Source organism: Canis lupus, chromosome 28 (genome assembly GCF_048164855.1).
Source record: "Canis lupus baileyi chromosome 28, mCanLup2.hap1, whole genome shotgun sequence".
In the NCBI taxonomy this organism is placed as follows: Eukaryota; Metazoa; Chordata; class Mammalia; order Carnivora; family Canidae; genus Canis; species Canis lupus.
Window position 1 is genome coordinate 30,159,484 of NC_132865.1, and position 27,164 is coordinate 30,186,647.

The 27,164-nt window shown below is 38.5% G+C and overlaps 1 protein-coding gene across 1 annotated transcript in view; it reads right to left on the reverse strand.

Annotated features, from left to right (window-relative positions):
- Positions 1-27,164, reverse strand: part of CLVS1 (clavesin 1) — a 175,033-nt gene that overhangs the window by 33,921 nt on the left and 113,948 nt on the right. The gene's annotated exons all lie outside the window — the stretch shown is intronic.

Genomic DNA, 27,164 nt, shown 5'->3' on the forward strand with positions numbered 1-27,164 from the left:
AATGTTTCCTCTATTCCCCTTGCCTCCTTCCAACCCCCCTTTGACTCCATTACTTAAAAATTGTGCGTAGGTGCCATCTCTGTCTTTCCCAAGTCACAATGATATGACCTTTGACGTGACTCAGGAGGGTGCATGACCCAGATAGTGAGGGAGTCGGAATTCATCCACGTGTCAGGTAACCAAAGTGTCAGTTCTCACAAGGCCTGAGCGTGTACTCACTCTTCTACCCTCATAATCTGCCCGCCAGCTACAACCATCTCTGCTGGCATCATCATGACAGCAGCTGAACTTTCTGGGCATAGGAAGGGAGGAGAAATTGATTTCAAAGGATCTGAAGAGATGGAGCTCTCTCTATCTCTTTGCTGGTGAAAATTCTAGAGCTAGTTCCCTCTTTCATCCTGGGACCCACACAGTAGGGTCCAGGGAAGAGACACTTGATTGATGGGCTAGCTGGTTTCCCTAACTAAAGAAATTGTGCTTCCTTTTCTGCAGATCAATATATTTTGTATATATCAGAAAATGAGAGCATCTTTCAAATGCTTCCAATTTTAGAATCCAGATCAGGGCACAAGCTCATTTTTTAGAAAAACCGAGAAGCTGTTCTCTATGCTAATTATCCACAAAATAAGAGCCCTGGACCATGAAGTCTGAGCTAGTCCCACAGCAACAGGACTCGAATTCTTGATGGAGGGCTTCCACAGATTGCGTTGCATTCATCTTGGTTAATGGAATTAAAAACGAAGGAACACCTAATGCAATTTGAATTGCCAAGTGTGCTGCCAATCAATTTCATTGCAACAAACATCTTTATAAAATGTAAGCAAGAAGAGATGAAAGCAGAAGGCGCCTAGCTGCCTGAGCTAACAGTTCAGGCAGCAGGCTGATCCCTGAGGGTGTATGAAATGCCTTGCCTGGCTCTTTTTTAGTAACAAGGCAAGAGGGTTATTAATTTTTTTTCAGAGCCCTGTGAGTCTACAGGATCCCTGGCCATCTTCCATCCTAAGACCTAGTTACCAATATAAGTACATGAACTATACATAAGGACTGACATTTTAAACTTAAAAATGATTTTTGCCTCTATCTAGACATTTTACAGACTACAAAGGAATTGCATATTTTGAAGATAAACCAGATAATTTGATTAAAAGTCCTTGTTTGGGCAGCCTGGGTGGCTCAGTGGTTTAGCACCAGGGCATGATCCTGGAGACCTGGGATCGAGTCCCACGTCGGGCTTCCTGCATGGAGCCTGCTTCTCTCTCTGCCTGTGTCTCAGCCTCTCTCTCTCCGTGTCTCTCATGAATGAATAAATAAAATCTTTAAAAAAAGTCCTTGTTTTGGAGAGTATATATTTTTTATTTTATTTATTTTATTTTAAAAAACCTAATGAAACCCCTAGGTAAGGGTAGAGAGGCTGTTTATACTAGTTTGTACATGTGTCATAATCTCTCACCATTCCAAATCTGATTTTAGATACATTAAAGTTTTTGATAAGGCTATCTTTTCTCTTTTAGGTAGTTTAGGATCTAAAAATTCTTCAATGCCTTTAAAAAAAAAAAAAGATCATTCCCCAAAGTTTTTCCTCAACATAAGTGCTAAACACTAACCTCACTCTTTTTGGTCCTTTTGAACTTTTTATTCAGAAATATAACTCATTTTTCCCCACTAAGTGTGGGTTCTGAAGGACTCTAGAAGAAGAGATGAGTACTATAAAGGGTTTATCTATAAAGCCAGGGCTTTACTATCCCTTTCTAACAGAACCAATAACAGGGTTGTTATTTCTATTGAGAGCCTATTGTGTTATACATTTCTAGGTTAGTAAAGTGGAAAAAAACTCGAAATAATACTCTAGAGACAGTAGGTAGAATCTCAAAGAAAATATTAGCCTTTTAAAAATGTCTTGAGACTGTTAGTTTTAGTCTATGGAAAACTCAATCATCAAAGACATCAGAACTGCTTCTATTTGCGTCAGGGAGGTTGAGAGAAAAGACACAGGGCTGAGACCCAGTCAGTTCTCTCTAGGTTGGCCCTGGTTTCCAGTCTGCCAGCTTGAAGGCATGGGATTTTATTGATCTCATCCAGGTCAGCCAGCAACTAAGTACGGATACACGCATGTAAAATCCTGTGCCTCAGAGGTCTGGGTTTGGGCCAGAGTAGAAACAAGGTCACTTTTCTTCAGGTCTCTCTAAAAAATTCAAATGAAAAGCACTCTTGTCTAATAAAGACAACGTGCAAATGTTCTGGTATTCTCAAATGAGTCTGCCCATACTATTAATAATGGAGTGTGTGTGTGTGTGTGTGTGTGTGTGTGTGTGTGTGTGTGTGTTACAAGGGAAAGATGAAGGAAGGAAAAATTAGCAAACACAACCCTCTTAAAAGCAATGGCAGCATGGGTGGTGGTGTTGCCTGGTATCATTAGCAGGGGGGGGAAGCAAACCGCAGATAAAGGGGAGATGTTTCCTAAGACCCCGAGGGGTTCACTACCCTATGGAAATGCATTTCTTAGTGGCTAGAGCAGACCCATCTCAAGATGGCAGGCCAGGATTCAATGACAGTGTAACACACTATTAGAATTTTTGGTCACTAGGGAGTATGTGCTAGAATATACCCTAGGTTCAAAATATAAATAAATAAATAAATAAATAAATAAATAAATAAATAAATAAATAAATAAATAAAATATACCCTAGGTTCAAGAAAATGATGTTAATTTCTGTATGTTTCATGCATCTGTCAATAAAAATAAAACATTTACTTCAAATTGTAAACATACAAATCATAAAATTTGTCCCTGAGGTTATTTTCCTACAACAAAAATAATACCTGTTCTAGAAAAATCAAAAATAGATTTAAAAATTTTTGGAAAAACTATAAAATTGAAAAATATGAGAAAGAAAAAAGAAAAATCATGTGTATTCCCACTGCTGAAGAGATACTCCTGCTATTTTCTATCATTCAGGATAAACTACATTATATTATAATAGCACAAACCCCTGCTTTTTATCATTTAAAACTATAAAGATTTATTTCTTTATATAAAGAAATATATAATATATATATTATATATATTATATATTTATATATTATATATATAAATATAAATATATATATTTCTTTCATTCTATTCACACAGAATAGAATGTCCTTGGTGGGTTGGCAGGGAGCCATGCTTGATTTGCTCTCAGCCAGAGATGCAGCCTCCCCCATCTGGAACAGTGCTTCTTGCCATAGCTAAAAGAATCACATCTTAGCTCTTAAGTTAGGCCACCAGAAAGTGACATGCTTCATCTGTCATATGTTACATACCAATCACGTGCCTGACCTCAAAGGGGTCAGTAAGTGGGATCCTACCATGTGCCTAAGTAGAGAAAAGACCAAAAGTGCAGATGGATAGCACTAAGGTCATCCAAGCACTGTTTCCTTCTTCCCTTCCTCTCCTTTCCCTTCATTTACTTCTTTTTCTTCCTTCTTTCCTTTCCAAATGGGATAACGTTTTTAAAATTGGGCTTAGTAAGTATTCCTTGATGGCCTGTTTGATGCTGGTGATACAGTAGCAAAAAATACAGATATGGCATTTACAGGGTAGTGGGGACACAGACAATGGCAATCAAGTAATGATTTGTTTAGTGTCTTTAATTCTTCACTAAAACATCAGTGCATACCTTGCAGTTCTTCAGTTCAGAACATAATTATGATGGCAAGCACATCTTCCAAATTAGTCCTTCAGGCATTCTACTCCACATACAAAGAGTGTTACCTCTAAATCCCTGCTACCTGGAATACTGGCTTAACAACTGACCTATAAATCTGAGCTCCACTCACTCATGTCCAGGATTCCCTTTTTGCTCTCTGAATATTCAGAGTAAGGCTATTCTCATCCATGTACCATGTTCTCCTATTATGAGATAGCTATTAAAGCATCTAAGGTGTTATTAAGATAAGGATCTGATATCGAGGATGTGAAAAGTAGAATAACACTGATTTAAGATAAATGGAGGGTGAGCCTGTGACCAAGAGAGTGATGGAGTAATAAGAAATAGGTCTGAGCATACAGGGAAAATAGTTTTTAAAGGAACTGGGAAAGTCAGTTGATGGGGATAAACTCAAGTATGAAAAGGAAGGGGATGGAGAAAATTCTATTGTACATAAATCTAACAGAATAAATATTGAAGATGGGCCTTTCATGTGGAGAATTAGAGGCTAAACCAGAGACATATAGAATCATGGATGTAGCCAGACCCTTTCAGAGTAGTACAAGGTACCTGGACGTACCTGGACAGAAGGAACAACTGTTGAACTCAGAATTGCAGCTAATTAAAGAATCAGGGTCAGCTTCCTGGAAAAAAACTGTTATTGCCCTGATTGTCACTAACCAAAAGAGATGTGCCCTGTAGGAACTGCAGAGCTGCCAAAACCTTCCTGAGATATCACGATGCAGTGGCTAATCACCAGGTGTTCATTTGTGCCAGCATTCAGATGTTATTACTAAGTAGCATTCAGTCACCCATATGCCAATAATGAGGATATACTCCTCTTCCCCATTGGGATGCTGTCAGCAGAATGGACAATCAGAACTTTTGACTGTTTACCAAGTGGTAATGAAACCACTGACACTTCATGAGTGAGACCATGCAGGAGGCCAGAACTCCTATCCCTGCCCAGTTATAATGAGGAGGTCCTTTTCTTTGGGTATTAGCAGAAGTCGAATGAGGAACCTGGATATCCACTTCCACCTGGCACACCCCAATTTCCTGCCAGAGTGGTATCTCTACTGCCCCCGCCCCCCAAATCAACTAAAACTAAAGGTTTGCATAAGATCCAGAATTTCATAACACAATGCAGAACTGTCCAAGTTGAATTAAAAAAATCACTCTTCATATCAAGAACTAGAAAAATCCCAAACTAATGAAAAATGAGGCCTACACCAAATGCCAGAGATGTTAGTATTAATTGAAAAAGATTTTAAATTATCCAACATAAAAAATGCTTCAACAAACAATTATAAACATGCTTGACACAAAAGAGAAGAATAGAAAAACTCAGAAAAGAAATAGGAAGTGTTAGCAAAGAAATATAAAATATAAAGGAGAACCACAATGAAATTAGGCACTGAAAAATAAAATAACCAAAAGAAGAAGAAGTAGTTGAAATTCAGCAGATGGGCTCAACAGCAGAATGGAAGGGATGGAGGAAAGGGTCAGTGAACTGAAAGAACAAAAAAAACTACTCAATCTTAACAATAGAAAGAAAACAGACCTTAAAGAAAGCAGACTCTTAGGGACCTGTGGGTCTATAATAAAAGATCTACCATTTGTGTTATCAGAGTCCTAAACAAATAGGAGTAAGAGGACAAAGCTGGAAAAGAACTCAAAGAAAGAATGACTGAAAACTTACAAAATATAACAAAGAGACATAAACCTACAGACATAAACCTAAGCAAACACCAAACAGTATGAATTCAAATAAATTGATGCCAATACACATCATAACTATATTTTTGAAAACTAAAGTCAGAATATTGAGGGTAGCCAGAGAAAAACAGTATCTTGCTTATAGCAGAAAACCAAATGAAATGACAGTGGATTTCTCATTAGAAACCATCGACACCAGATGGAAGTGGCATGATATTCTTTAGGTGCTGAATGCAAAGAACTATAAACCTAGAATTCTATACCCAATGAAAACAGCCTCAGGAACATGGGGGAAATCAAGAAATTCTCAGGTGAAGGAAAACCAAGCAAACTTGATGATAGCAGACCTATCCTAAAAGAATGGTTTAAGAAAGTACTCTTCAACAGAAAGGAAATGATGTAAAAACCTTGGGTCAACAGGAAGGAAGGAAGAAAGAACACAAAACAACCAAATATACAGGTAAATATGATAGGCTTTTCTTCTCTTCTAAAGTTTTCTAAATTGAAGGAAAAATCATGACCCCGTCTAACATGGTTCAAAATGTATGTAGGGGAAATATTTAAAACAATTGTAAGTTAGGGAGGAAAAAGGATATAAAAGAAAATAAAATTTCTATAGTTCACTTGATAAAATATTGACATCAAAAGGCTGATGTTATAAATGTATCATACTATATCTAGAGCAAAGCTATGCAATGAGATATACTCAATAACACCACAGATAAATAAAAATAGAATACTAGCAAAAGTATAAGTAACCCAGTGAAAGGAGAAAAAGAGAAAATAGAAAGCAAGACAGAGAACAAACAGAAAAAGATATAGTAAAATGGTAGACTTAAGTGCTAACAAAATCAATAACTCATTTAAATGAAAACATCAATTAAAAGATTGGCAGAGTGAATTAGAAAACATGCTGTGTGTGTGTGTGTGTGTGTATGTGTGTCTGTATATGCTGTCTATAAGAAACTCACTTCAAATATAGCTATATAGGCTGCAACATATATGAAGTAAACACTGATAGAACTGAAAGAAGAAATAGACAAATCCACAAATACTGGCAAATTCAACATCTCTCTTTCAACAATTGATAGACTTTTAGACAGAAAGTCATTAAGCATATAAAAGAATTCAATAATGCCATTAATAAATAGAATCTAATTGATATGTGTAAATATCACATTCTGTCCATTATCAGCAGAATACACTGACTTTTTAAGTAACCATAGAACATATATCAGGACAGACCCACTGAGATATAAAAAAAACCCTCAACAATCTTAAAAGAAGTGAAACCATACAGAGTATATTCTCTGTCCATATGGAATTGAACGGGAAATTAATAACAGAAAGATAATAGGAAGATTTCCAAGCACTTGGAAACTAAAGAACATATGTTTAAATAATTCATGGATGGGTCAAAGAAGAAGTCTCAAGGGAAATTTATAAATGCATGAAACTGAAGGGAAATGAAAATACAATGTATCAAAACTTGTGAAACACAGCTAAAGCAGTGCTGACAGGGAAATTTATAGCACTAAATACATATATACAAAAAGGAAAAATCTTGAATCAATAAATTAAAGCCCCCACCTAAGACTGTAGAAAGATAAGAGCAAACTAAAGCCAAATCAAGAAGAAGAAAGGACATAATAAAGAGCAGAAATCAATTGCATTGAAAATAGAAAAAAATAAAATCAATGAAACAAATTCCTTAGAGACACTATCCCTAACGCCCTCCCAGCTTGAAAGTGTATAATGGGTCACTCCTCATGAACCCAGTATAACTCTTTCAGCCCATGGATCCTGTCACCATGCTATAAGAAAACCACCTTTTTGCACCAAAAGTGCCTCAAGAATTCTTTCTTGGCCATCGGCTTCAAACCCCAACATCTTTCCTACATCGCTATGATCAAGTGGGGTTTATCCTCAGGATGGTTCAGTATTTAAAAATCAATTAATTGAGTGATTAACTATGTTTTATAGTTTCTGTATTTGATACCTTGACATGTGGGGACATGTGGGGACTTCCTGATGAGGAAGGAACTGCCTCTTGTTTGATTCTTAGAGAAAGCAAATGACTCCTCAGGGAGCACTCCTTTCATATGCAAACTAACCAATCCGGGACCCACACCCACAACTGCCTCCTTTATCAGACTCTTAAACTCTGGGCCACTATTTCTCTCCCCTAATCACCCACAGGGTCAGGTACCAACCAACTGGAGACAGCTTCTAGACCCAAGAGCCTACTGAAATTATTCAAAGTAGCCTAAATCCTAAACCTGCTTAGCTTCCTTTCCCTGCTTTGCCCATTTATCCCCATGAAAATCACAATTAAGACTCTTGCCCAAGTTTTCTCCTCACTCCCTATGTCTCCTGACTAACCATCAGCCTTCCTCCTGTGCCCCTCCCATCATGGTAGGCCATGCCCCTGTTTCTGGGGATCTGTGAATAGAACAAATGTCTTCTTTCATGACAGTCATTTCCATGTTTGTGTGTTTTACCTATACCTGATTAAAACAAATTCCAGGTACCTTTATAACATTCATCCATTCTTTTAACAGGCCAAAGAAGAAAAAAATTACGTGATTATATCAAGTGATGTAGAAAAAGAATTTGACAAAATTCAACACTCATTCATGATCAAAACTCTTGGAAAAATAGAACTTTGTTTATAGATAACATGATTATTTACATAGAAAATCCCAAGGTGGGACGCCTGGGTGGCTCAGCAGTTGAGCATCTGCCTTTGGCTCAGGCGTGATCCCAGGGTCCTGGGATCCAGTCCCGCATCAGGCTTTCTGCAGGGAGACTGCATCTCCCTCTGACTATGTCTTTGCCTCTCTCTGTGTTTCTTATGAACAAATAAATAAAATCTTTAAAAAAAAGAAAAAGAAAATCCTACGGAATCTACTTAAAAAAAAAAACAAAAACCAACACTCCTACAACTAATGAGTTCATTAACACTGCAAGATACAAAATAAACATACTAAGAATCAATTGTATTTCCATGTACTAACAATTAAAGACACCAAAATTTAAAAATGCATTACTATTTATAAATGCTCCAAAAATTAAATACTTAACTGTAAATCTAACAAAACATATCTGGGATTCATATGCTGAAAATTACACAATGCTGATGAAAGAAGTCAAAGATTTAAATAAATGAAGAGACATATTATATTGTGATTTGAAAGAAAACATACTAAATATGTCAATTCCCCTCAAATTGATAGATCTATCTACAGTATCTATCAAAAGCCGAGGGAGATTTTTTTCTATATACATCAATAGAAATATCCTAAAATTTACATGAAAAGGCATAGTCCCTAGAATAGTTAAAACAATTTTGAAAAGAAGAATAAAGTGGGAGAAATCATTCTACCAAATTCAAGGCTTATTATAGCTGAGATAATCAAGACTGTGTGGTATTGGGGGAGTGAAAAATGCATGGATCAATGAAGCAGAATAGAGAACTCAGAATAGATCCACACAAATATGCCCAACTGATTTTTGACAAAAGTACAAAAGCATTTCAATGGAGGAAGAAAGCTTTTCAACAAATAGCGCTGGAGCAACTAGATTTCCATAGGCAAAATAAATGAACCTGACTTAAACCACATACCTCATACTCAAAATTAACTCAAAACAGTTCATGGACCTAAATTTAAAACATAAAACTATACAGTTTTAGAAAAAAATGTTGGAGACAATCTTTAGGATCTCAAACTAGACAGTTTTTAGACTTAATTGCAAAAGCATAATCCATAAAATCAAAAGAATAATAAATTGGATATTGTTAAAATTTAAAGCTCTGGTTCTATAAAAGTTCATGTGAAATGGTTGAATAGAGAAGCTAAGAGTGGGACAAAATATTTGCAAACCACTTATCTCACAAAGGAATAATATCTAGTATATATAATAAAGGTCTCAATCTCAACAGTAAAAAGGTAAACATTCCACTTAGAATGCAGACAAAAGACATGAAGGGACATTTGACCCAAGGAAACATACAGATGTCAAATAAGCACATGAAAAGATGTTCCATATCATTAACCATTATTAAAATGCAAAATTAAAATCACAATGAGATATCACACTATAAACCTATTAGAATGTCTTTAAAAAATGAAAACACGAAATGTTGGTGAGGATGTGGAGAAACTAGATCACTCCCACATTGCTCGTGGGAATGTAAAATGGTATAGTCTCTCTTCAAAACACTTTGGGAGTTTTCTGAAACACTAAATATACGACTACATATGACCTAGCAATTGCACTCCAGAGCATTTATCCCAGAAAAATAAAAACTGGGTATTTATAGCAGGTTTATTTGTAATAGTCCCAAAATGGAAAAGGCCTAGATCTCCTCCAATGAGTGAATGGTTAAACAAGTTGGTACATTCATACTGTGGAACACTACTAAGCAAGTAAAAGAAACAATTACTGATATACACAACAATCTGGATAAATCTCTGGAGAATTTTGCTAAGTGAAAAAAGCCCATTGCAAAAGGTTTCATACTGTATGATTCCATTTATGTAACATTCTTGAAATTACAAAATTATAGAAACAACAGATTAGTAGTTACCAGGGGTTAAGGAATGGATGAGGGTTGAGACGTGTGGGTGTGGCTATAAAGGGGTAACATGAACAATCCTTGCGGAGATGAAAATGTTCTGTATCGTGACTGTATCAATGTCAATGTCCTGGATGTGATATTGCTGTACAGTTTTGTAAGACATCACTAGTGGGACAGACTACATAAAGACTCTATGGGATCTCCCTGTATTATCTCTTACAACTGCATATGAATCTACAATCATTTCAAAATGAAGATTAAAGAACATGATTATTATGACTATTTCAAAACTCCCTGAAGTGGAGGTAGCCAGTCCTTTTTAAAGTAAAGTAGAAGCGCTTCTAAGGATGATCTTCTCTGCTTTACATGAAATGTTAAACCAAAAAATGCCAAAGTAAATTATAAGGTACAAGGTACATTGCAGGACATTCTAAGGGGCTCTTCTTGATTTTCTTTGGGAGTCTTGGGTAGTGTTCAGTGATTTTTGCAATCCACTAGGAATGTATTTTTTAATGCGCTCTTCGTTTGCACTTCATTTTCACAAAGGCACTATTCAAGCATCACTCAGTGCCGTTTCTTGAGTTTGATTGGGATTTAGGAGCAATATGACAGAGACAAAACTATTTCCTCTCTCTTTCTTTGACAATCAGATACAGATGTTCCTGGTGGCAGCTGGCCGAGTTTCCCCTCTGGATAATGAAGCACTTACTAGTGCCATTTTCTAAGATTTGTAATGCCTGCAGGCGAACATACTTCACAATGGGGCTCAAAACACATCTGACCTCAAAATCACATTGCTCTGCGAAGCCTGGGGGACTTTGCTCACAACAACTGCCCTCTCAAACTCTCAACTTTTCTCACCTCTTCTGCTGCCCTTAAGTGAGGAGTATAACAGGGCCACTTTAATTCACAAATATGTGAACTCCACCCATCTATTAAGATTCCTCTGAAAATCAAATGCAAAGAAGAAAAAGGAAAGGATGAGCACATGAACTATCCCTCAGACCTTCTGCGCAGCTCTGAGTGTTTTTCAGGGCCTTGGCAGGTGGCATCCGTTCATTCATATAACCGCATGTATGTAGCTTTGCAGGCAGCTTAAAAACACACGCATGAAGTTCGGCTTTATCTATTCAGTTTATGCATGTCCTACTAATGACACCCATTTCCCACATCAAAGCAGACAGATAAAAACATTTTCAGCAGCATAAATGGGCTTCACTGATGCAAGAGAGCCTTCTAAAAATGCTATATTTCATGCTGATGGGTTTTTATTATACCACGTGGTAGTCATTAGTGTGAAAGTCACATATCCACCTATTTGTGAGGAAATGGAGAGCTCATGCCATAGCAGTTACACACCAAGTGCTTTATATATCAGTAGCAAGCATGAGAGAGGAGAGAATGTGCTTATTAGCAAGGCAGCTGGGCTATGGATTTTCTTCCAATATATGCTCCTAGAAATCATTGTTGACTTCTGAGGGGCTATACTGACCTGGTTTTCTCTTAAGGTTAGAAAAGGCCTGGATTTTTTTAATGCAAGTTTAAAACAGGACAAGCCAGAGGATACAGGTTTGTCTGCAGATCCTGGAACAAATTGGCAATTCTCCTCACCATAATAAGTGAAGCTGGCCTTCAAACCAGCCTGGCCAGCAGATCAAGCTCAGAACCTTCCCTAGCTGCAACCTAAGCAATATTCCTTGATGATCTCTTCTATATTCAATTCTGTTCAATAGTTGAACAAGCAGTTATTGGGCTCCTCTTATGAGTAACATGCAGGGGGTCAGGGATATAGGAGACACACTCCTTGTCTTTAGCCAGTTTATGGTCCAGTGGGAGAGACAGGGAAATTACAATGCTTTTAGGGGGAGACCCAGAATTCAGAGCTAAGGTTCTGTGTTCTTGCTTAAAGCAGAACTAATAAACAGCTCAGGTAGTCAGAGGTGAAGATCAGGGGAAGCCTGGATGTCCTACAGAGACCAATACAAAAGCTTTACATAAAAGAGGTAACAGAAAATTTATGTGACTATGTTTGATAGTCTTCAAGACCTTATTTGCCACTAGGAGTCCCTACATTTTGCTTAGCATCACTATGCTCTAAGAATAAGCTTCAGATGATCTCTCTTTTAAAAAACATAAAAACATGAGAGAAGGGGGCAGCCCGGGTGGCACAGCGGTTTAGCACCGCCTGCAGCCTAGGGCGTGATCCTGGAGACCCTGGATGAGTAAGTCAGGCTCTCTGCATGGTGCCTGCTTCTCCCTCTACCTGTGTCTCTGCCTCTCTCTCTCTCTGTGTGTCTCTATGAATAAATAAATAAATAATCTTAAAAAAAAAAACATGAGAGAAGGAAGGACGGAAGGAGGGAAGGAAGGAAGGAAAACAACTCAAAAATTGTCCCGTGGTGCATATCTGTCAAATTTTTGCCAAGATAACAGAAAATGTGGCTGTAAATTTAAGGACTATCTTGATTACATTGGTATCACCCCATTCCTGGTAGGAAAGCCTTTAGTAACAAGAAAACCAAGAAAATCCCAACTGCTTTTTAAACTTTCTACTTAATAGAGCTCCACATAGGAGAACTGCATCCTCCTTTGGCTCTGGCAATCTCATTGCTGGCCCAGCAAGATGAGCAAAGAGGTGACTATGACTGCTGCCAGAAGGAAGGAAGGAGTAGAATGCAAAACCATCCAGCATGGTCACTCTTAAATCTGCAAGAGCTGAACTCAAGCAATGGAAACTTAATTTGCCAAAAAAAATCACTTCCATCTTCTCTAACCACAGTGACCTTTAAAAGGGTTTATATCTGACTATTAAATAGCAAATACATGTGGAAGTATTTCATCTTCAAGTTTCCCTCAGGGTCCCTAAGTAGTAAACAGATGATTGTTGTTCGTTATTTAAAAGCCAATTCATGGAGAAACCTAGGTTGCTTGAATCATTGATTTGCACAGGAAATCAGTGCCAGAAGAAAGAGTATTCTTCATATGATTCAACCTGCCATTTAGTGCTTAAACTCAGAAAATCATGGTGTCTCTTAGGGAAAGAAGCAGGGTGGAAATGACACCAGAATCATTCAAAGCAAAGTTTTCGTCTAATGGTAAGCCTTTAACCACCCAAATGTCTTTGGTTTGTAACTAAGGTTGTAATAAGCAAGGATAATAAGATGTTAAAGTCTTAAAAGTATAATTTAGGAGAAAACATTAAAGTCAATAAGGGTTATTTAATGGCTAAGAATTGGGCATTTAGTATCTAACAGGAGTTTTATATGTGTTAACTCATATAATATGACAATATTTTGTAGGTATTATATATGTATTATATTATCTATTATAGTATACCAATTTTATAAATGAGGAAGCGTAGCCTTACTTACAGTAGTTAAATACTTGGCCAAGATCTCCCATCAAGTTAGCAATTGAAAAACCTTGAATCCAGACCTGTCCATTCTTATGGTCAAAGCTTTTGTCTCTTTACTATAGGCTTGTTTAAACTCTTTACATCAGTACAATTTTGACTGTTGACTATCTTCATGTGGGTTTTAAGAAATGCATATGCTTACTAATTCAGATGAAATTGATTAATCAGATCAGTAAGATTAGTTGTTGTTACTAAACCAAAATGAAAAATATCTTTAAAAGGACTGTAGAAGTTTTAAAAAAATGAACCTGAACATCCTCATATTAGTCTTATTGGAGAACATTGTGCTTTTTATAGCATAGATATGTTCATCTTAACATGGCCATATTCTGCAGGAGATATGAGTCAGCTGAAAATTTTCTTGTACTGGTGCACATTTCATTTTCCAAACTCCTAATACACATCACTTCTCCATATCAAAAACCACCAGTAACACCTGTCAGAATAACTAAAATAAAAAACACAAAAAAAAAATAAATAAATAAAATAAAATAAAATAAAAAACACAAGAAACAACAAGTGTTGATGAAGATGTGGAGAAAAAGGAACGTTCTTACACTGTTAGTGGGAATGCAAACTGGTATGGCCTCTCTAGAAAACCGAATGGAGTTTCCTCAAAAAGTTAAAAAAAGAACTACCCTATGATCTAGTAATCACATTACTGGCTATTTACTGAAAAAATACAAAAACAGTAATTCAAAGGGATACATGCACCCTGATATTTATTGCAGCATTATTTACAATAGCCAAATTATGTAAGCAGCCCAAGTGTCCATCGATTGCTGAATGGATATAGAAGATGTAATATATATAATGGAATATTATTTAGCCATAAAAAGACGAAAATCTTATCATTTGCAATGACATGGATGGAGCTAGAAAGTAAGAGAAATAAGTTAGAGAAAGAAAGATACCAGTTGATTTCAACCACATGTGGAATTTAAGAAACAAAACAAACAAGCAAGGGAAAAGAGGGAGAGACAAACCAAGAAATAGACTCTTAACTATCATGAACAAACTTTTACCAGAGGGGAGGTGGGTGGGGGAATGAGGGAAATAGATGATGGGAATTGAGAGGTACTCTTGTCCTGATAAGCACCAGGTGATGTATCAAGTGTTAAATCACTACATTGTACATTTGAAACTAATACAACACTATGCTAACTATACTGGAATTAATATTAAAATTTTAAAAACTGCCAATAATACATTTCCAAAATAAACAGTAGAGAGGGTTCTATCAGGACAGACTTAGAGAATTTATAAAATTTGTGGTACTGCTTCTTTCTCTTTCTAATGGAGTTGGTACAGCTCATCAATACCTTGGTCTCCTCTCCCCAGGATCCCAGCTAAACTGCATTTCCCAGCCCCCTGTTACAAGGTGATACATAGGACTACGTTCTGGAGAAGCGAATGTAGCCAAAAGTAAGATCCACCACTTCCAGACCCAAACATAAAATAGACAGGAATCTTGTATGTTTTTTTTTTTCTCTTCTCCTTGTGGCTAGAAGTGAGGGACTCTGATCTTCTAGAAGATAGGGGAACCCCACAGTGCAGGAAGCCCCAAACAATGAGCCACTTATTGGAGGTGAGATCCAAGCCCAGTTAGGGCTGCCTAACCGGGAGCAATAGTAGAGGATTCTGTAGGAGTGAGAAAAAAAACAAAAACAAAAACTTTCATTATGTTACTAAAATTAAACACAGCATAGCTTATCCTGCCCTGATGAGCTCCGACATCAACAATGAAAGGCCGGGATCTGGGCTATGGACATGACTTAGGAGTTACCAGCTTGTAGATGATACTTAAAACTGTGAAAATATTTTCACAATTGGCAGAGCATTCAATGGTGTCAAACTCTTCTGGGAGGCCAAGTAAGATGAAAGCTGAGAAATGTCCCTTGAATGTGATGATGTGAAGGTCCCTGCCTTTAAGGAGCTTCCCTTCTACCTGGGAGGGAGACAGAGATAATCACCACCACCACAATAAAAGCTAGAAGGTGCTCTATTGGAAAATAAACTGGGAAGAAGGCTGGGGGATGTTTAGGAGGGTACTTGAATTTTCAAAAGTTGGTCAGAAAAAGTCACTCTGAGAAAGTAACCTGTGAGTAAAGCCCAAGAGCTATGTGGGAAGCCAGCCAAGTGGTTGCCTGGGGCTAGTATTTCAGGCAAAAAGAACAAGAGTAAAAATCCAATGGTGGGAGCATCTCCTCCACCTCTAAAGAAAAGGTTCAACCAAACCAGCATTTCCCAAAGTAAGCACAGCAGAATATTAATTCTGAAAGGTCTCCCCATACAAAACAGGATTCCAACTTAAACACTGCAGACTCAGCCTTCTCTTGGGAAATAAACGAACACATCTGTCTATTTAATTGAAGCCCTTGAAAAAGTCTGGTAGCAAAGAAACCGGTTGAACTGTGTTTAACTCATGGGTTCCCATGCGTTCTACACCATAGGACCTTTTTTGGGGGGAGTTTATCTATTAGCCAAACTAATATTCTAGCAAATCCACAAGGGGAAATTCTGGACTTAACTGTGTATGTCAGAAAACAATGCACTTCAGGTGTTAGACCTGTGAGGTTTGAGTCGGTGGTGTGACAGTTTAAATATTGCCAGATACTATTTTTAAACAAATCTTTTGTGAAATCATATAGTTGTCGGGAGCAAGCATGTGATTTTGAGAAATTATTTTGTTTCCTTTTTTAAAGTTAGAACTGTATTTTAGTCATTTGGAAATCTGTCCTATTCCTATTTCAGCCAGCTTGCTCCTGGTCTTTAGAAAGAGGGCCCACTGATTTCTGGGTGTAAGACCAGAAAACCGAGTTTCCTCCAGAGGAAGCTGTTTTTCCACTCCAATTCTTTGATCTCCATCTTAGGAAAGAACTGCACCATCCATTAGAATCTAAATGCACAGAGATTGTCTTAGATTAGGATAGAGCATAATCTTTCCTTTAAATGCGAGAACCTTTAGCACAGATTTGGTATCATCTTGAGAGCAGGATGCTGCCGGTAGCAGAGCCATAGAGACGGCTGGCAGGTCACTATGACCCGGGAGCCTGGAGGAGAGCCAGGCTGGACCTGAACAAAGAGTCCTATTGAGTCCACGATGCATTTTGTACATGCGGAAAACACTGCCTTTTACTGCCAAAATAGGAGTTGGCTGCCTTGCTGAGTGAAAGACAAAAACATGCTTTGAACTTAGAGGGTAAGAAAAGTGACCTTGAGGGGGATTTTAGTTGCCTTTCTTTGAAAAACTATCTCATACACCTCTTCTTTTCGCTCATCTGTCTGTCACGCTGAATAGGGCCTATATTGACTTGTAACCACTTTAATTCCATTGCTCAAAGAAAATTCTCCCTAAATCACGCCACAGTTATCTATTTTTTTTTAATTTTTATTTATTTATGATAGTCATACAGAGAGAGAGAGAGAGAGAGGCAGAGACACAGGCAGAGGGAGAAGCAGGCTCCATGCACCGGGAGCCTGATGTGGGATTCGATCCCGGGTCGCCAGGATCGCGCCCTGGGCCAAAGGCAGGCGCTAAACCGCTGCGCCACCCAGGGATCCCCACGCCACAGTTATCTAAATGATTCCATGAAATTTAATGTTTGATTTCAGCATCTTTATAGATCTGATGCATTCATATAGTCATGATTCACACGGGCATCTTTTATCAAAAGGGTTTTGATAAATATATAGACTTTACAACTGTCTTTATACATTTATTTACATATTGCTTTGGCCCGAGTGCTGTTTCAAGGGCTCAACTTGGAAAGTACAATCGGCTCCTTAAGAATTATTGACCGTTATAAATATTTGAGTAATTCTTTTTCATGGAAAGAGCACTTACATTGATAGTTAAAAAAAAATGATAGAAACGACTCCAAAGAGAAAAGCTCATCAGTAAGAACTCGTTAAATTTAAATTCTACTGTTTGTGCTTCTCACTTAGCTACAGGAATCTTCTAGAATTTAACAACCAAGTAATCGAAGATTATTACTAATAAAATTAGATGTTTTCTATTAGAATTTACCATCACAGTATAATATGCCTTGGGAAAGGTGGTTTTCCTGTTTTTTTATTAGCAACACAAATTCTTATAAGTGTTTTCTCTCTTAGACTAGCAAGAAACTCTAAACTTATTGAAAGATTTCAGGCTAGAATCTTCCAGAGTTAGCTTATATCTTCAAGAAAATGCTTTTAGGTATAATGATCTCTCTCTCTCTCTCTCTCTCTCTCACACACACACACACACACACACACACATGTATCTGCGGGGTAACACCATCAGGGCTCAAGATCAGGGATTCCTCATGATCAGGGACCATCTCAATGAGTTCCATGGGGAAGAATGTCTTTTTTTAAGTACAGGTCAATCCTGCTGTCCTGGCTCCATGCCTTCCACGGAGTTCTTACTTAAGAAATGAGAAATCCCCTGGTTGAGGGAAAAGACTCTCCAAGGGTACATAACATTTCCAGGAATCTTATTCAGAGTGTTGTCATATTATCCTAATTTTATGTTACCATTTATGCATTAGCTATATTAACGTAAGATAGAATTTTTTTTTTTAGAAATTTTTATTTTACTTTCTCTTCTCCTCCTCTTACACCCTAACCCACAATACCATGCACACACCACGTGCCGCAGACCCCAGGGCACACTTGATAAATGTCTATTTTTTTCGGTTTTCTCTACCTTTCTTATCAATAAGGCCTCCTCAATGTAGGATTGAATGCATTCAAATTTACAAACAAAAATAATCCAAAAGTTGGACTTCTCATCAGGTGAGTCAGCTGTCACTTACGGGTTCGAGCAAATCAGCATCCCTTCTGGAACTGGCAAATCTATCAGTAAAGAATCATTGCTTTGTCACAGAGCAGTATCTCCTCGTTGAATAAAGACACCACTGCTGGGGTAATGTCTCAGTAATGTCTCAGTTCTTTTTCTCTCAATGCTTCCCGGAACTGGATTTGGAGCAGTTATTGGTGTGTATTTTGTGTCCCTGCATGTGGTGCCGGTAAGGGAGGAATGTGCATGTGGGTGGCAAAAGGGTATCCGCAGGGCCAAAGAAGTTGCCATGAAAGGTAGAAAAGCACGCACAGCAAAGTCTCCCTGCTCCAGCACTAGCGCTGTCTCTCTTTGGTGTTACCAAAGGGTCGTGAGTAACGACCCTTACTCAGTCGTGGGACTGCCAACATTGTGTTTCAGGTACAACACAGTCAATGCAAACTTTGAGGTCAGTGAGTTGAGGTTCGGAAGCAACCTACAGGGTAGCTTTAGGCAAGTTACTTAATCTCTCTGGGCTCGGTCTGCTCCTGGTAAAATTCTGCAAGCAATTGTGAGGTTTCAGATCAATGTATGTCATCCACAGTGTCTGGCGATTAGAGTATGTCCTGCTTGGTGCTCTTTCAAGCCTTTACTCACAATTCCTACTCTTTGTAATAATACCTGCGGGCACACCCACAAGACCAGGCCATTTCTGAACCACCATGTCTGGCTGTCATTCATATCCTTCCTTTTTCTGGCTTTGTCAGTTATGTCTATCATGAGGGTACATGCCCTGGTCTTTATACCCTAGGGTGGGTCCATCACTATGCCTCTCCTGATCTGGGCTGCAGAGTAGGCTTTAACCTTGATCTTGGCCTCAATTTCCAGGTTCCTTTTCAGCTAATGGGAGCTACTGGTAGAAACTCTGAGGTGGGTGAAGTGAAAGGAAAAGCCAGGGCATTTCTTCCAGTTGGCTCTATCTTGGGTGGCTACCTGCCAGGGCTCCAGCTCTCTCAAGACAGGCGTGTGTAGGCCCAGGCCCTGGGTCCCACTCATCTTTTCTCTCTCAGCCTTGGGTGGGTCTCTGCTTCCTATTCTTGCTAATCTCTAGCTTGCTTCACCATCCCTGTTTGGCTGCTCAGATTTTCCATCATCATCTGCATGGTGTAGTCAATTCCTTATGTTAAATTAAGTTACCTTTGTTTTAAATATTTGTGGTAGTTTCTGTTTTCCTGGTTGGACCCTGACTGATCCACAGATGCTTCATTAGTGACATTATTAAATTGTAACCTTTGAGTTGAAAATTCACACTATGGAATTTCAAAGTAATGAGTCCTTAGATTCCTCAGGTAAATGGACTTGAACCATTGCAGGGCCAAGTTAGCTTACGGAGCCTGGTAAATATAGCTGTACCTGTAAACACAGAAGACACAGTAGGACTTCTGTTAACCCTGGCCACAGATTGAGTTGAAACAGGAAGTTGAAATTCCTGAAGGAAGGATTGACAAGGATCTTGGTGACCAGGAATGCCATGTCCCAGCAAGGCTGAGAACAGAGGATCCTTTCTTGAGACATGTGATTATTATTCTATGTTAAGCAAGGGAATGGGATATCCCATCACGTTTAGGTTAAGGAGTGATAAACAACTTCTGTGTGCTTGCTACTCTTCACATCACATCTAGTGGCATGCCCCAAAATGGAGAGGAAGACTCTTTAACAGTGCTGGTAGATTCTCTCCATTTCATAATCTCACCGCACTTGTAACAGGGACAAACATTACTGTTGAAGTATTCCTGGTATTCCTCTTCACTGCTCCCCTCATCCCCACCCACTTCTAGAAAGGAAAGATTTCCATTTGTTGGTTGGTTCTAGGTTCTCTTTTGCAGTGCAGACTTAGGTTGATGAGCAAAAGAGAAGGAATAAAAGAAACAGTCACTGAATGAGTATGCCATTGAAGGAAAGGCAAGGGAGAGATATCCAGAAAGTAGGTGCCCATGCACATGGGGAGAAACTGAGGAATTCAAGTAAGGGGAGTGAAAGGTATAAGAAGATGGAGGGGCAAATAAAGGAGACTTTTTGAAGTGTCAGTTGAATGTGGGTTGTATCTCCTTTATTTTTATATATATATATATTTAAAAGATTTTATTTATTCATGATAGACACACAGAGAGAGAGGTAGAGACACAGGCAGAGGGAGAAGCAGGCTCCATGCAGGGACCCTAATGTGGGACTTGATCCCGGGAACTTGATCCTGGGACCCTGGGGTCATGCCCTGAGCCAGAGGCAGACACTCAACCGCCAAGCCACCCAGGTGTTCCTGTATCTTCTTTAAAGTTCTTTAAAAGATGCAAATAAAAATTTGATGTACTTTAAAATGAGTTTTAGTGGTTAAACTGTACTTTTAAAAAATATTTTACTTACGCCACACTGCATGGGTACCTGAAGTTTATTTGGTTTCCATGTTGTCTGCAGTGCATCATTAGCACCCTAAATGATGCTACCTTATTTTCTCATTGTGTTATCTTTCAGCTAGGCAGAAAGCTGCTGACAGTTGCCTTCTTTATTTATATATTCACATAAAAAACATTGGTTGAAGGCCTGCTGTGTACCAGGCTTTATGTAAAACTCCATTCTGCCCCCGAGAAGCTCAAAGTCCAGGGAGAGGCAAATGTAGTGATGGGAATCAGGACACAAGTGAGCAAAGAGGAATCATGCTAGTTTTCAAAAACCTGGGTTTGAAAACCCAGGTGGCTGGGTGGCTCAGCAGTTTCACGCCTGCCTTTGGCCCAGGGCGCGATCCTGAAGTCCCGGGATCGAGTCCCGCGTCGGGTTCCTGGCATGGAGCCTGCTTCTCCCTCTGCCTGTGTCTCTGCCTCTCTCTCTCCCTCCCTCTCTCTCTCTCTGTGTCTATCATAAATAAATTAAAAAAAAAAAACCTAGTACAGAACCAGACATGTAGTAGGTGCTCAAATAGGAAGTAATAGAGTAATAGACTAATCCAGTAATAGAGGGTGCAGGGGCTGTGAATCAAATGCAGGGACACAGCAACATCAGTTGGCAAAGGTCTGACTCTATTACAAAATGGGAGAGAGGAGAAATGGAGGTTCAACCTATCACTTTCTACCTGATAACTGAACCAATTCCATCAGTTGTCATGTATTAATGGCATGAGGACATACTACCATGTGATGGCACTGGAGTGACACAGGGACACACTGCCCTCTATTCTCAAGGCAATCTTCTTATTCTATTTGGAAAGATAAGACAAACACAGAATACAATTAGAAAATAATAAGTCCATATACAATGAAACATAAAATCTTGAGCTAGATGTGATTGTATATTGTGGGAATTATATGTCAGGTAAGCTTTTCCTACATCCAAGAATTCATGAAAAAGAAATAAATGCCCACAAGACTGTTTTGAATTACACTAAGGTGACACCATAGACTCTCTGGTAGTAGGCGTGTGCAGGAATGACGCATGTGTAGGAATGACAGATTGGTGTTCATGGGCTAACCCTCGTTGGGTTTCCCTCGAAAGAATAGAATAGAAGCAGAGTGTGTGATGGAAGCAAGCCAAACCTCCTCACTTACACACTGCATGGTCTCCAGGTTGAAGCCAGAGTCTAACTCTAAGCAAACTTCTAAAAATGTGTTCACAGCTCTGTAGAGCTAGAGATATCAAATGATGGTATTTGAGCAATTTAAAATTCTAACTTCATACAAAATAGTGTTGTAGCTGACCTTACAGCAAGCAAGCACAGAAACAAGAGCTAGTCTGTGTACTCTGAGTTTCTCTCAAAAAAGAACCACATCTAATAGGCTGACCTGTCTACTGTCTTCCATCCTTATGCCCTAGACAGCATTCAGTAAATATTTGTATAGCAAATGAATAAGATAATGGCATGGAAGCATAAACTACCACACCAAAAAAGTCTACTACCTATTCTAATTAGGAAAACTTTATACCCAGCATTTAAGGTGATTTTTTTTTTTGCAATTGAAATGAAGCTACAGGGGCTCAAAGGCAGGAGTCACTGGAAGTGACTGCTAGTGGCTATTGAGTTTCCATTTGAGATGATGAAAATGTTCTGAAATTAAATAGATGGTGGCCCAGCTTTCTGAGTATAATACAACTTGCTGAATCGTTGAAGGATGAATTTTGTGGTTTACTTATTGTATTTCAATAAAGCTGTTGTTTTTAAAATCACAGTTGAGATTCAGTCTTGATGAGATACATTATAATTCTAGAATACAAATATAGTTTATTGTGCATAGTGTAATAAATTACTCTTGTTCTTGAAAATGAGGAGATTTACATCATAACCCAGTGAAAATTATGACCTTACAACAGAGAAAAAATTATTCTTTTGAAATATGAAAGCACTTTGAACAGAAGACCAACATGCAAATGAGCATGGGCTCAGTAACCTAGAGCTGAAAATATTTTGTTTGTGTATCAGAGAATTGGTAGCTTGCCTGTTGATTCATTTGGTTGTTCATCCAACAAGCATTTATTAAGAAATCTGAGTGGCAGTATTTTTCTAAGGTCCTAGAGTTGTCTCATCACTGGGCTGAATCATTGAGCACTAGAAAGGTGCTAGAAATTCTCTTAGACCACTTGAATGTACTACATGCTGGGCTGTACAGATCCATTTTCTACTACAGCAAGACTCTGGGGCTTTCTCAGATGAAAATTGGGCAGAGAGTTAGACAACTCTAATAGAAGTGGGTTCATCTTGACCACAAGTCATGATGCTCTTATAAACAGAAAAATGGAAGTTCTTTCCTAGATAGAGTGACTTTTTTCTAACATCGATGGCCCCACAACTACCATCAGTTCTCTATCTGGAATCCACAGTAAGCTTCAACAGACTAGAGTTGTCCATTCTTATAACCCTAAACTGTCCAGGATGGCCACCACTAGACATACAAGGTTATTAACATTTGAAATGTATCTTGTCCAAATTGGGATGTGCTGTCAGCATAAAATATCCACCAGATGTTGAAGTCTTAGTACAAAGAATCTAAAATATCCCTTTAATATTTTAAAATTTGTATGACATGTTGAAATGACACTATTTTGGATATATTGGATGAAAAGAAAATATGTCACCCCTCCCAAATGCAGCTGTTCCTCCCCTGAGGATGAACAACTAAGGGACTCAGTTAAAGAGAGCACAGCCTTGTGAAGGTGACAAAGAATGGAATCAAGAGAAGTGAAGATCGAGAGGTATGGCAAACTCTGCTTACTTTTTATAACTGCTGTCATAACTGGGGGGAAATTATGAGAATTAGGTTTAATATGTTACTCTAAAAGCTGGGTCAACCGTTCAGTTGTTCTGAAATTTTGACACCATTTTGTAACCAAGACTTCCTTCTGGGAGGGGAATCCCAGTTGACCACAGGCAGGTCATGTAACTGGGCATCAAGAGCTAGATTGTACACCGAAGCTAATGTTAATTGCTACCACTAGATACAGGTACACTGGATGTTTGGAGAGTTGAATTAGATGCAGAGAGAGGATCAAACACTGCTGGAGTCCTTTACCCAGATATAAGCCATCATTTTTTTTTAATATTTCATTTATTCATGAGACACAGAGAGAGGCAGAGACATAGGCAGAGGGAGAAGCAGGCTCCCTGTAGAGGAGCCTGATGTGAGACTTGATCCCAGAACCCTGGGATCAGGACCTCAGCCAAAGGCAGATGCTCAGCCACTGAGCCATCCAGGCACCCCCAAACAGTCATTTTCAAACTATATATTTATTTTATTTTATTTTTACCATTTTTTAAAGAGAGAGAGAGTGTGTGTGTGTGCATATGTGTGTGCGTGCACATGCATCTGTGAGCAGGGAAGGGAGAGGCAGAGAGAGAGGAAGAATCTTAAACAGACTCCATATCCAACACAGAGCCCTATGTGGGGTTCGATTTCACAACCCCGAGATCATGACTTGTGTTGATATCAAGAGTCCAATGCTCAGGAATGCCAGGGTAGCTCCATCAGTTAAACATCTGCCTTCAGCTCTGGTCATGGTTCTGGGGGGGTTCTGGGATTGAGCCCCGTGTTGGGCCTCAGGCTTCCTGCTCAGTAGGGAGTCTGCTTTTCCCTCCCCTTCTCTCCCTCACCCATTCTCTCTCTCTCTCTCTCTCAAATAAATAAATAAAATCTTTTTTTTTTTAAATAAAAACTCTTAACCAACTGAGCCACCCAGGTGCCCCTCAAACTATATTTTGAATATCCGTATGGATAAATAACTCATAACAAGGAGAAAAAGATAAGTGCATTTACACTACATAAAACGTAGGGATATAATTTTCAGGACACATTTTATGTGCATTTCCTATATGTGAACAGTCCCAGCTAAAGAGAACCCAAATCTTGCAGAGTAACTCATATGTACTTCAAGCTTTCAGTCATTAATCCTGTAATGAGATCCACTGCACCAGGGTGGGGATATCAGAGATACAAAGATGAAGCAACCAGGTAGCTTTCTGTGAGAGAGACACAGTTTAGTAGGGAAAGGATGCAAGAAAATAAATAACTAAAGCAATGGCACATATGCTATGATAGTGATATTTGATTACTAGTAGATGTAGGAGAACATGCACAATTTTATAAGTAAAGCCAAGTCTACATAGACTACTACTTGGTTAACAAATCTACTGCCTCTCAACAATAAATAAGTTATCTGCTAATTATCTTAGTTATGGAAGTTAATCCAAGCTAGTTTGGTGTGTAAATGTTTGCGTCTATGGTTCTTTGCTGCTGGTGACATAGAACAAACAAATTAGGATGAGTCTCTTGTTTTCATTCTGTATGCCATTTGTTCAGGAAACTCTATGCTTTGCCCACAACTCTTGGTGTGCTGGAGGATTTGCTCTGCAGGAAGAACAAAACCTTTGTGAAGTTCAAGCTTTCACTGTGAGGCACTAATGATGATAACAACGACAGACTATTTGGGAAAACAAATGAATTATTACAGGTGACAACTTTGGTGAAAAAATCATGAGCTAACTAATGAATTTGCTGATTAGTTCTTATGATGTACAGTGTCTGTGTATTATGTGGCTTTATAAAGTGTGTGTGTGTGTCTGTGTGTGTGCGCGCACATGCACACACACAAGGGAGTGCGTACCCAAGGGAGGAGAGACGAGGATAGATGGAGATTGTCTGCATTCTGGAGTCTCATATAATAATTTTATAAATCATTGATAAATGTTTCCAAGTCTCTGCAGATCACTGATTTGTGAATTAGACACCTTTGCTCCATATCCATACAAAAAAAGAAAACAGTGTTCTCATATTTGTAAATTAACCATTCTAATCTTCTGATAATTGCTTAAGTAGCACTTCCACCTCAGTTAAGTCCACTTCTACTTGAGAGACACTTTGGTCAAACATGGTTTGCTATTGAGTAGTAGAAAGGGCACATTCTGGTCATTTTGGGAAGATGCAACTGTGTCCAGTTATTTGGAATCCCTTTAGCAGTTGCTAGTAGGAAGGAAGGGGAAAAGAGGGCATAGTTGAAACCTTCCTGAATAGCACTTTAAGGATATCTAGATAAGACAAATAATTCTTAAAAAAAAAAAAAAAAAAAAAAGACTGAAAAAGGAATTTCCATTAAGTTCAATTAGTCAAGGAAACTATTATCCTTTGGATAATTAGATATGAGGTTTTGCTTGTGTATATATGTTTTAATGGCCAATAAATAGACTTTACAGCATACTAAGAACCTGTCTGTATAAAATCTATGTGGGCAGCATACATATGCTCATTTTGTAGAACTTGGAACATAAATATGTTGTCAATTTTTCCTATACAGGTTTATAATTATAGAGTTATTTTCTGACATATCTTTGGTCAGATTTAGGACACATTCCTCATTACTAGTCATTCTCTTATTGAAAAACCTTCCTGAGTACAATTATATAACACCACACAGATTACATTTTGGAGGATATTTATAATTAGATCAGAAAGGAAAACAGGTGTCCCTTGCAGGGAGAAATCCCTACAGTATATTCTCTTTGCTTGTCCTGCCCTAGAAAAGATGTAAAAGTCATAATGAATTTGTTTTGAGTAAGCTAATGAACATCGTTAATTACGTGTTCTGTGAATTAGATAATTTTCTATATGGCCTGGCTTCAAGAATATTTTCATTCTTAGTATTACTAAATTCTGCTAAAGTTAAAGCAGTTAAACATTTACTTATATGAGTTTTAGGATCACATGAGCTAATAAAGAAATAAATGCCTGGTTCTGATGCCACAGCCTGGGGGAGGAGGAAGAAGGGAAGTGAGCAGTGGCAAATGGCCTATCTACAGGGCAGGGGCAGAGGAGGAAAAATCATGGTACAGGATTCATTGTGCTCATTCTGGTAAGTCTTCAAAATTCACTTTGATCCCCATAGTTTCCTACTAAGAAAAAAATCAATGTTAGAGGCTAGTAGCAGTTAGTTCATCACCCAGGAGGGCTCACTCCTGATCACCCATCCATTGCCAGGTCTCCTATGGGGGCATTTCCAGACAGAGGACCACCTATCCAGGACAAGGCTGAAGGACAGGGTGATGGGTGGTTGTAGCCACTTCTGCCTCTGTCTTCTTTGACCTCTGCCCCTGTAAATAAGCCTCCTTTCCTTCTTTAAATATCTCCTGTTGTTTCAACTAACTCATGAGTATACTAAGAAATACTGTTGATAAGAGGTTTCCTTAACTTTTATTCTTTTAGTTTTCTGGAGCACACACAGCTGATTATGGGTTTTATTTCTTATTTTTTTAAGGTTTTTTTTTTTAATTTTGAGAGAGAGTTAGAGGCATGAACAGAGGGGAGGGGCAGAGGGAGACACAAGTTCCCCACTGAGCAAGGAGCCCCATGCAGGAGCCCAGGATCGTGACCTCAGCCCAAGGCAGATGCTTAATCCACTGAGCCACCTAGGTGTCCCTTGATTATGGGTTTTAAAGATGCTTTCCAGTTATGAAGATACACTATA